Raw genomic sequence first — 12,207 nt, 5'->3', positions numbered from 1 at the left:
TTTTACTTATGAATAGAAAAATAAAAAATGGAAACTATGTTTGGATACGTGTAGCTTGAACATGATGTGCCAAAGCAAAGGATGATCTTTTTACCCATGAGAAAAAATTACATCACTGCTTTTTAGTGCTGCTCCTACATTAGAAATTAGCTAGATTCATCAACAAAATGAATGTTATTGCTGTATTCATGCCAGTGTGATTCAATTTAAACATCCTTTCCATTTTCAGCACAAAGCATGCTGATGAACAAAACAGACACTCTCAGAAATAATGAGACACTTATTTTGAATGTCCATTTAACTGTCTCATAATGGTGCCTGATCTTGAGTGAAGATCATAATTCTGTGTCCTATCAATTGTTTTGGTAGATAAAGTTAATTTATTATGAATAGGGCAGCAGTGTACTTACATATGCTGATTCATGACTGATCTTCAACTCTTTTAACATATTTGAGAATTGCTACTGCTGTGTTTTGCTAAGAGTTATAAGTAACATGAGGGTAGTCAGCTTTTGATGATGCAGTCAGGTACCCATTAAAACAGAGCATTGAAAATCTGAAAATGACTATATTTTTTCTATCTTCATCCCATTTAGCTTTTAAATTCATTTTCTGTGCATGAATTTGCTGCTTTGTATGTCAAAAGGATACTGTTGAATTTTAAATTGCACTAATGTGCAAATAAAAATGTCATCAAAAAGCTTAGGTTAGTGTTAAGAAATGTTTTCATTGTTCTAGTCTCCTCGTTGAGAAATTTTATCAAATCTACTCCAATTAAGCACATTTCTCCCATTGTTTAGAAGACAGTCTGTTGTTGAAAAAGTATTTCTAAAAGTATTTGTTTCAACCTCCACAAAAAGTATAGTCCAAGAAAGAGCCCCAAACCAGGACATTTGTAGCATATGCTAGTGTATACAGAGTGCAGTACAAAATAGGTGACTATTATAGTCCTTCAATAACAGGTCTTATGATATCAAAATTCAGGACTTTTCCATTCAACTTTTAGTAGGAAATCACTTCTCTGGAATACTAAATCAGCGAAAGTGCTAAAAATAAAAGTATTGACCACCACACTACATTAATGCAAGCAATAGCTTTTTAGAGTATATTGTTTACTGAGGGCAAACAGTTATCACTATACTTATTTGACAACCAAAAATCCTTGCTTAGTGTTACAAAGCACTATTTGGCAACAGTATTGTTTTAAGATAGAAGTCATATATCTCAAGGTTTTTGTGATGCATGTTACTTGCAGAATGGTATACCTACTAAGGCGAAGAGCACAGTATAGATATTCAGTTCCATTTTGAAATGGAAATTATTTAAGTTTAAAAGTAGTATAACAGGAAATTTACTAGCAGCTATAGCGATGCAGTTGCTAAAGATTATTGACACAGGCTTTTTGTCAGCAGAAAATTTTGTATGCATGAGAATTCAGGCCTCATGAAAGGTTCTTGATTGACATCCTTAGAGATTAAAGTCTACTGCTGGGAGTATTCACTTGACTATTGCTGTTTTTGTACTCCACTTAGATAATGTTAAAAAACAGAAGACCAGAAATATACAGATGTTTCTGGCTAAACTTAACCTGTATACTTCGGGGGAAAACAAATCTTGCTTTATCCCTACAGTGCAGTAGAGGTAAAAATAAGCCACTGAACCTAGATGAGTGCAAAGTCTTAAACGGTAGTTTAAACATAGTGATTCTTCACCAGTGTCAGCTTCTGTTCACTACAATAATTATTTACAGGAAAAATGGATAGAAGTGGATAAGAAAAGCTATGATTGGAATGCACTTCATGAAAATGCCTGACAAGATGGACTGCAATCTGGCACAACTTCAATAACTCAGAGAAAATTATAAATTAGGTAGGTGTAGTTTAACTGTATAACAAAGCAAATTACATTATATTTGGTATTCTCACACTAGTGTAGTGTTTTTGGATGTCACTATTGAACTAAATATATCAGTATAAATACTGAGTAAGTCATGGCAACACAATATCTGCATGTGGACCAGCAGGAGAACAGGAAGCTATTGTAAGAGGTAAATTCAGTTTTAGAGAACTATATTTCAGTTTACCAGAGAATCAGTTATTGAGAGGACTCTGTCTGAAATTGAAAGAACTTTGTAAGGCTTTTGTTAAGTGCTTTATACATCTTGAATTTTTTTCACTTGTTTGGATTTACCATTTTTCTATCACTCAAACTGACTTTTCTGTTTCGTTTGCACAGGTCAGAACAGTAGGATCAGATGCTTATTTTGTATCCTCTGTTTCTTTTAATTTTATTCAAAATCCTCCAGTTCCTTTAAGACCTGAAAACCCAATCAATAGTTACTTTCTCTATTAAATTATTTTTTTTTAACAGATAAGTTATCCGTAACCATTCCTACTCCTATTCCCATATTATGGAGGTGATGAGTGGAAATAATTTTGCCATCTTGTATAACTCCTTTTTAACTGAAAGCTATTGTTTTTCATATTAAACAAATTACAACATATGTTGGCTCATAGGGAAGTGAAAACATCCTCTGTTGTCTTTATACTTTTCTTCAATGTCTTATGAAAACACAGACTTGTATTTTTGGATCTACTGTGTGATTCAAGAAGAATGTGATAGCTAAGTTGTATTTTATTTTAAATAATGAATGAATAAAATTCATACTATGTTTTATATTACGATCATTAAACCTGGATAAGCTAAAATGTCCCAGCCACACAATTTGACTACTTCATTAGATGTTGTTGTTTTCTACCAGACATTACTAAAATGGCATGTGGAAGTTCACCATGCAAATCTAATGAAGAAGAGAATAGAAAAGTCTTATATGTTTTTTTCTGTAATTACTTTACATAAATGCTGTTTCCTAGGGGATTTTTTTGTAAGTCTTTCAGGAGAGGACACATAAATCTAAACTCTTGATGAAGCTTCTTGAATTTATTTCCCAGTCAGTGTCTCTTTTGAAGATAGCCATTGTGTAGTTTTTAACAAGATTTTTCATATTCAAAATATAGCTGGAAGTAATTTTATAGGAATAATTAGGTTAGGTCAACCCATTTTATTTTTCATTGTGTACACTAGTTATTCTGTAACATACCAAATAGTACTATTTTTTGTCTGCCTTGTGATGTCTGCAGAAGGTAGGAAGATAAAATGAAACTTCACCTCCAAGAGACAATTTTCATTTTTCATTCATTTTCATACTAAGTAAAAGGGATGGAAGTTCTCTAAAAGTACCAGTCATCAGTGTGACTGTGGCAGTTTTGTCTATGTAAGCTCACCCAAAGTTTGAAGATGCCGATATACACCAGTCATTATATCCAGAATGAGACTTCAGAGATCAAAATCACTTGTGGTACCAATTCAAAACTTCCTTTCTGTAGGTAATCAACTAAATGAAGCCTGTTAGAATATGTTCCCATTGATTTATTGTTTGACATGGAAATGTGAATAGCTGTGAACATTTACTAAAGTAAAAAGAACCCTCTGGAATGGTTAAGTTTTATTTTAGTGACTTTTCTGGGTGTTGATGCTGTATTTTACAGTCTGAAAATGTTAGTCAAAAATATTTTTTTTGAAAGGCTAAGTGTAAGAGCTAGAGAATTCAATATTTTGGACAGAAAAATCTTGGAAGCAAAATATTATACCATAGCTTGAAATCAGTAAACATTTACAGTTCCCATTTGACAGTGATTCAAAAGGGATCTTTCCAGACTCTAGAGACAGCAGTGAAGCCAAATGCTTTCAGTGTTTCCAGGGACTGGAGGCCTGAACTGTTTATCTTTATTTTTATAGAATAATGTCAAACCCTGTGTTTGGTTCAAGTTAGAATAACTAAGTTCCTGTCTGTCTCATGATACAAATGGTTATTATAATGTTAAATTGAGCCAAGTTATTTTTTTCCTCATCTATGAGGCTGTGGAAAAAGTATTCATTAATGCATCTTTCTTTCAATGATTTGGTTCCTTGTTCTCTTCCACATTAAGAATGATTACTTTCCCACAACCTGGCCTCTTTTGATGAGGACTACTGTTTTCCAAATGTAAATCATTGTTGATTTGCTCAAAAGGATCTAATTTAGAAGTTTAAGAGTGTTGCACAGCTGGGAAGAAATTGAGAAACTGGCCAAGTCATTCATACAGCACTTGGCAGTCATGAACCCAAAGCAAAGACTGATTTTTGAACTTGTTTTCCAGTCACTTTTTTTCCATGATTTTGCATGGGTTTAGTACTAGGTATCAATTACAAATATATTTAAAATTTAGAGCACAGTTTTGTATTACATTATTAACCATCAGCAGTGCCTTTTCATATTCAAAATCTCACAGCAACGAATGAACATCTGTGTTTTTTTCACACTGGTGAAGTTGCATGTTATATTGTTTTGGGAGAGTTTCCTATATTAGTGGCCTCATTGATACCATTTATTATTTTTGAAGGAAATGTTGCTTTGAAAGAGTTTGAAATGTTTCCTCATCTCTGTTTTTAGATTTAAAAATCTAAATATCATCATATCATCACTCATACTGAATAGCAATGAACTCTTGGAATACTTCAGTTAGCTCAATGTGCCTATTTGAACTTTAAGATATTTTCAAATGACTAATGGTGTCAGAATATGGTCATTATGGAATTAAAAGTGCTTTGATCTGTGATTCTATGATTGTCACCTATTTTGACATAAAACAGATCTATGAAATTTTGTAATGCTAGTGTTATAGTACCTATGCCTTTTTCAAGTTGTATAATGATCAAACCACATAACACAGGGTATAGGAATGTTGTGAATAAAATTATGAAAACATGTGAATCCCACTTTCAAGAATGATTTAGAGAAGGTAATAACTTATATGGAGCTGAATGAAGGCACCTCAACACAAATTTTGCAGGATATTCCTGAGAATCTCTTTATCCTTTCTCTTAGAATTTGGCAGTTGGATTTAAAAACAATTCGGTGCCTGATAATGTTTTAAGCATCTAATATATCTGAAATGGTGTCCTTCAAAAGCTACCTGTGAAAAAATCAGTGAACCTGGGATTAAAAGGATGGATTAATCCTCAGCCTCAGTTAGAAATCAATAGAAATACACTTTGACACAACATGTGGCATTTGTCTTGCTTCTTGGTCTCTTATCTTGCTCAGAGGGATCTACAAACCTAAGTTTGGATTGAAACCATGTTCAAAAAGAAAGGTGGTTATTGTGATGTTCAAGGCATCATAAAGTTCTCAAATTGTGCTGAGTGGGTTTCACAAAGGGGAGCTACATGCCTTAATCTCACAAAGAGGGAATTAATGAGTGTTAACATGCTGTGTTATGGAAATATAAATAAGCTGATTGAACTGGGACAGGAAAAACTTGAATTCTAGCTTTCTTCTGGACCTGAGCAGCTTTTTCAGTTAAGTACCACTGTTAAAATGAGGTTCAGAGCTTCAGAGAAAATGCATTCATGTTTCTTTGTATTACATAACTTTAACTGCATAGTAGCTCAGTTACTGAGCACCAAGTGAAAAGTTATTTTTTTATCAGTGTTTAGCTTCTCTTTTCCTGATGACAGGTACTGTGGCATACAGTAATACAAGGCTTCATTCAGAGGCAAGTGAGAAATCATAAAATCGTAGCTAAGAGTTTAGAATGATGAGCTGGCAAAAAGGCGCCTAGGCTATATATATACTAGTAAATTGAACTACACCTGAGTGTGGTCTCAGACAGACTTCTTAATATATTTGCACAGATGTACCTTTGAGGTCCAAATCTCCATTTCCAGAACTCCTTATGACTCTTACATTATATAAGACTGGAATTATTTGGAAAAAAAAAATCCAGGATGGCTGAATCAACATGCTACAGTTGACCAGTGTTACAAAATTACTGTAAATCCAGCTTTTCATGGGACTTAAACATAAGGTGGCACATGTTAGCATCACTCTCCCTATCTTTAGATGTGTCCAATGTAGATAACTCCATCTATCCACCAGTCCTGGTAATTTTTGAAACATCACCTGCTGAGGGCACAGGAGAGCAGGCAATTCCTGAATGTCAGATGACCAGCTTGGCTGGATAGAATTCTTGTCTTGGGAATAAGGCAAAAAAGGAAGGTGTATGCTGAGTGGAATGAGGTCCTGTATGTCCAGTGGAACAAGTTCAAGTGACATGGGAAGAATACAGAGATTCTGCTTGCTGCTGTAGGGAGAAAATTCATGTTGCAAAGATCAGCTGGAGTTGAAGCTGGCCAGAAGTGTGTGGGACAAAAAGAGATTTTGACTGTGATAATAACCAACTCTCAGTCAACCCTGGCATTGTGTGGGATCTGCTGCTCCAGATGGGTACCTGCAAATCTATGGGGCCTAATGAGATTCATCCAAGAATCTTGAAAGAGCTAGCTGATGCCATTGCAAAACTTCTCTCAATGATTTTTGAGTGGTCTTGGGAATTCAGGGATATCCTCACTGGCTGGAAACTGGCAAACATTGTCCCAGTTTTCAAGAAGGAGTATCCCAGAAACTACAGACCTGTCAGTCTCACTTCAGTGTCTGGCAAAGTAATGGAAAAGATATTGTAAAACACCTGAATGGCAATACAGTCATTGGTCATAGCCAGCACAGCTTCGTGAGAGGAAAGTCCTGCTTATCCAATCTGATTTATTTTTATGACAATATAACCCACCTGATTGATCATGGGAAGCAAGCTGATGTAATCTTTTCAGATTTCAGTAAAGCTTTCAATACTGTCTCTCACAGAATCCTTCTGGACAAAATGTCCAGCACACAGCTGGATAAACACATCATGTTGTGGAGGAGCAATTGGCTCATGGGTCCAGCACAGAGGATAATAGTGAATGGAGTAACATCAGACTGGTGACCTGTGGGTCAAACTGGTGAGGTTCCACAGGGCTCCATCTGGGGCCCTGTACTCTTCAACATCTTCATAAATGACTTGGACACAGGACTGGAAGGGATACTGAGCAAGTTTGTAGATGACACAGAACTGGGAGGAGCTGTTGACTTACGCAGGAAGGCCCTGCAGAGACACCTTGACAAATTAGAGGATTGGGCAATCAGCAATCATATGAAGTTCAACAAGGGAAAGTGCTGGATTCTGCATCTGGGACGGGGCACCCAGATGAACGTACAGACTGGGGAATGAGATGCTGGAAAATAGTGCCATGGAAAAGGACCTAGGAGTTCTGGTCAATTGCAAGTTGAATGAGAGTCAGCAGTGCCCTCGCAGCCAGGAGGGCCAGCTGTGTCCTGGGGGGCATCAGGCACAGCATTGCCAGCTGGTTGAGAGAGGGGATTATCCCATTCTGCTCTGCACTGGGGCAGCCTCACCTTGAATACAGTGTGCAGTTTTGGGCACCACAACATAAGAAAGATATTAAGTTATTGGAGAGTGTCTAAAGGAGGGCAATGAAGATGGTGAAGGGCCTTGAGGGGAAGTTGTACGAGAAGCAAATTGAAAGCACTTTGTCTGCTTAGCCTGGAGGAGACTGAGGGAAGACCTCATTGCAGTTTACAACTTGCTTGTGAGGGGAAGAGGAGGGGCAGGAACTCATCTCTTCTCTATGATGACCAGTAACAGGACACAAGGGAAGGTCCTGAAGTTGTTTTGGGGAGGTTTAGGCTGGACATTTGGAAAAGATTCTTCACCCAGAGGGTGATGGTGTTCTGGAATAGGCTCCCCAGGGAAGTGATCACAGGACCAGGCCTGTCTGATTTCAAGAGGCATTTGGACAATGCTCTGAAGCACGTGGTGTGACTCTTGGGGACGGTCCTGTGTAGGGTTAAGAGTTGGACTTGATGATCCTTATGGGTCCTTTCCAACTCAGCATATTCTGTGATTCTTTGATCTGTCCTCATGACTCATCTGTAGAAATAGAAAGAAACTTTTAGAATGAGATTAATCTGACCCACATTAGATATTGACAGTGAGATGAGGGAGAATTGTTTTGCAGAGGTACCTCTTTTTCTCCACTAATATAGGGGCTTTGAAAAATAAGTTTAGACAGATCTTTTCCTGGCCATTTGAATAGCACACTCACCTTAGGAGGGAAATTAGCTGTTACAACATCAGATCAGATTCAACAGTACTGCTGCTGGAAAGGCACAGCTATGCATTCTTCAGTGCGCCTCCTGCAAAAGGTGCTGCTGTCAGGAAGTATACTGCTACCTGCTTGTTTCCCCTTGCTGGTCCACACAACTGGTTGGCTAGACTGGACAGACAGGGCTTCTCATTTCTGTGTTTCTCTCTTTAAGTCTAGTTAATCAAAATGAGCTGTGTTCACAAAGGCCTGATATGTTAAAGAATTTAGGGTAATAAATCTGATTTTGACACTAACTAGCTGTGGAGAGCTCAGACTCCTTTTATTAGCTGACCCCAAGAACAAATCTGAAAAGCCAGGAAGTGAGTAATGACAAGCAGCTGGAGATTGTAACTGTGGCTATCTGAATCTGTAAAATGACTGGCCAGATGCCAAACCAGATTTGTTCTTATGCTGTTCTCAGCTATCTATGTAATTTCTCATTATCTTCATTTTTACCTGTTACTGGTGCAAAGTCTCTTTGTGCACAAGGCTGAATATTAGCACAGGTGGGAAGACCCCAGCATCTTAGGTATTGCAGAAGTAACCTTCAGTAACTATGTATCTTCAAACTAGTGCCCTTGGATGTTATGTTGCATACGCAATTTAATTTACTTATCATTTCACTTTTCTGTGATAACCTGGTGAACCTGATGAATTTTTCAGGTATGTTTTGTTGACTTCAAATCTATACTTTCCATTATACCTTTGGAGTACAGAAACTATACTTTATTAATGCCGGTTAAAGACAATTTTTTTATGTGTCCTCCTTAGTAGCTGCCTATTCCACTGTAATTTCAGCTATTAAAAAAACCCAACTTTTGCTCAAAGTACATATGGTATGACATTATCAATGTGCTGAGATATCTGCTAACCGATATGTTGCTACATTTTCTGAGGGTAAAGTGATACACACAGAGTTTAATTATTCAGGCTCATTTTGTCAAGCAAATAATGTGTTATGCATACAGAAATGATTGCACTGACATCAGAAGTAACCTGACAGAAAGCTGTGCTTGTGTACTGTACTGAGTCTGAGTATGTGAAAGGCTAAAATAATTGCTCTTAGGAGTACAGAACATGCTCAAAAGCTTAATTCATTAGTGTAGCAAATACCAGACAAGAATGTCAGCAAAGGCAGGAGTTACTACCACTATTATATTCCATATGTTTCAGAACAGATCATAACTTGGCAAGAGAAGAGGTAAGACTATGTTCCAATTTATTTCAGTTTAGATCTATGACTATAGAGTAAACTTTTTAAGATACCTCACACTATATCTCCAGTCCTGTTTTTACTGTATTGCATAGTGTGGGTCTCATTCAGGCAGGCTTATTATGATTGGACAGATAAAATTTGACTTAATATGTTCTGAAGAAATCAGAAATATTGTCTTGAATGCAGACCACTACAGTTCACCTTAGCTTCCTAATATAAGCTGTTTTACCATGTAGCTGTTTCTATCCATGCAGTGAAGTCCCAGGATACTACACTAAGTTGGTTTTGATCAAACATACTTCCACGTTTCTTGGTTTTTGATATTCTACAGTGAAGATGAAAATCAGTTTTTGTGCTTGATTGCTTGATTATGCTGTAAATGGGAGACATTTGGTAATATGTTTGTAAGGATCTAAATCACAAAAGTTCCACATTGGTTTCAGAGTAATTGTCTCATTTTTCTCCTGTCCTCTTATTGGTCATTATATTTCTTGTACACACTCACAGTAGGACGATAGGATATTATTTATATCATGAATGGCTGAATTGAAATAGCAAGTGAGATAAGGGGTGATGTTTCTCCACATTAGAAATATGGGTCAGTTCCCCTTTAGATGCTAATCAGATTGCTGTGATGAGGTTCAGGTCTTTAACTCTTGTGTGCCCTAAGCTTTCTCAGCTGAAAAAAAAAAGCATGGGTGCTGTTTTTAGCTCTGGATCTGTAGGAAAACACCAGAAACACAAACCTTGTATCTTATACTTATTTTATCTATGGGACCACCATTCCAATTGTCTGACCGTAAAAGTAATGTGGTCTGAACTAGATCCTGTTTTACCTCAGTACTTCAGCTCCCCCATGTCACCAAGGATCTCCCTCTTCTGGCTCACTACTGTTATTTTTTTTCAAGGGCATCTAATATATTTTATACTTAATTAATACCTAGACTTTGAAACTTTTTTATTATACTTTTTTATCTGCTTATCTGCAAATATAGATAGAGATAAAATAATAGAAGCAAAGCTTAGTTACAATTTTCTTCTTCCATTTCTGTGCCATTTCTGAAGGAATTATTCATGTTCAGCATCATCGTATTGGGGGATATCCTAGGTCTTTCTCTAAGGTCTATAGATTGTGAGGAAACTGTTATGTTGTTGCTGTAGTTATAGACTGAAAATCCAGGAAGGGTATGAAGACCTAGGGCATTTATTCTCTTGAAAGATACAGAAGAAAATACAGGGCATAATTGAACATAGCAATAAAAAACTCAACCAACAAAAGAAACAAAAAAAAAATTGTAGTAAGAATGCTAATTGACCCGTATTCCTGTTAACTTCTGCTAAAAAAAGGTAGGAAAAAAATGTCCAAGATAGGTAGGAAGGAAGGATATTAGTTTTCTCTAAGTACAGAAAAGAATATTTCTTTGTACACTAAAAGTTCCTTTATATAGGCTTAGGGTTTTTATTATATTTGTGTTGTATTTATAAGAATATCAGATATCTTTTAAATGATTCTTTGTTAGACTTGTTATTTTTCCACTTGTAAATACTATAAGGGGTTAATAGAAGTTTCTTTTTTCTGCTAACAGTGCTGAAGGGTTTCTCAAGGACAAACTACTAAGTGTCTAAAGGTTAGTTCCACTGAGTCAACTCAGAGAGCAAAATCATATTTCAGTATTGCTGCTGTTCTTTTAGTCTTATATGATATCTGCTGGGATGAACTGGATCGGTTAGGCTTAATCTGGAAAGAGGAAAAGGGTCAGCTGATTTTGCCCTACCCTGATGACAGTAGATAACACTCTCTGAAAATGTGCAGTATGTTCTGATAAGAGAAGAAAACAAAGGTAACCTTTCACATTTGTCCCCTCTGGAGTGCAATGACGGTTACACTGGAACACCAGATTTAGCTGATAATGGTATCTATTTATATATTTCTTCTGAAGTAAAATTTTGTCAACACTCTTGAGAGCAGAGATACCCTTTCATTGATACCACATAAATGGAGAAGAAAAATGCCAACTATTAACATTTGTATAACTTAATTGCCCAGAGATCAGTACAGAATTTCCAAAGTTCATGCAAAGAAATTAAAGTGCTGGCAGCAGACTCCCTCTATTTCTCTTGTCTCTTGAAATTCAGTCTTCCTCTGCAATTCAAGGATTTATCAATTTTTATTCCACTGTTATGATTGTAGATACCTCTTTGTAGAGGTAAAGGGATTCACAAGTAACAGAGAATTCTTTGTAGACTGTTCTCCTTCTAAAAAAATGCCAAATTAGGCTCCTCTTCTGTATATATTAATATTTACTGTGGAAGAAACAATGTGCCTGTTGTTTGGTTTTTTTTTTTTTCAGATGTAGAACCAACAGGGATCTTTCTGGCTCTGTAAAATTATTTGAATTTTTTCTGCTTTTTACTCTAGAGATTTACAAGTCGATTATTGGGAGTGGACATCATAGAATGCTTATCAACGGGGTTACGTTTATTTTGGGCTCCAAACTGACACAATTAGGCTATGGAAAACACAACAAGTTTTCTAGCTGTTCAGATATTTCCTGGAAAGACATGTGTTGAGCTGAGAAACTTTCTAGGAAAATGTAGATCATCTTACTTTTAAAGCATGGATATATCTAAAAGGAACATTACTGATTCTGACCTCAAAAGCAAAGTTGTGGGTTTCATTTAAATACCAGGGACAGAAACTAATCATCCAACCTGAGAATTAAATCTTTTGAACACCCTCCTGATGTTAATGTAGTAGCAAGTAAAAGCACAGCAAGGTTCCATCCAGATTGTATTGTGTGCTGCGCAAGTACATAGAAAAACACAAATTTACTGTTTTCAATTACTAATTAATCTAATTTAAGTTAATAGACAGGAAAATGGAGTGCAGTGATAAGGCTTGGAGG

The sequence above is a fragment of the Pithys albifrons genome, chromosome 4 (assembly GCF_047495875.1).
Source record: "Pithys albifrons albifrons isolate INPA30051 chromosome 4, PitAlb_v1, whole genome shotgun sequence".
Lineage (NCBI taxonomy): Eukaryota > Metazoa > Chordata > Aves > Passeriformes > Thamnophilidae > Pithys > Pithys albifrons.
The sequence above is the reverse complement of the archived record's forward strand: the minus strand, read 5'-3'. Positions refer to the sequence as shown.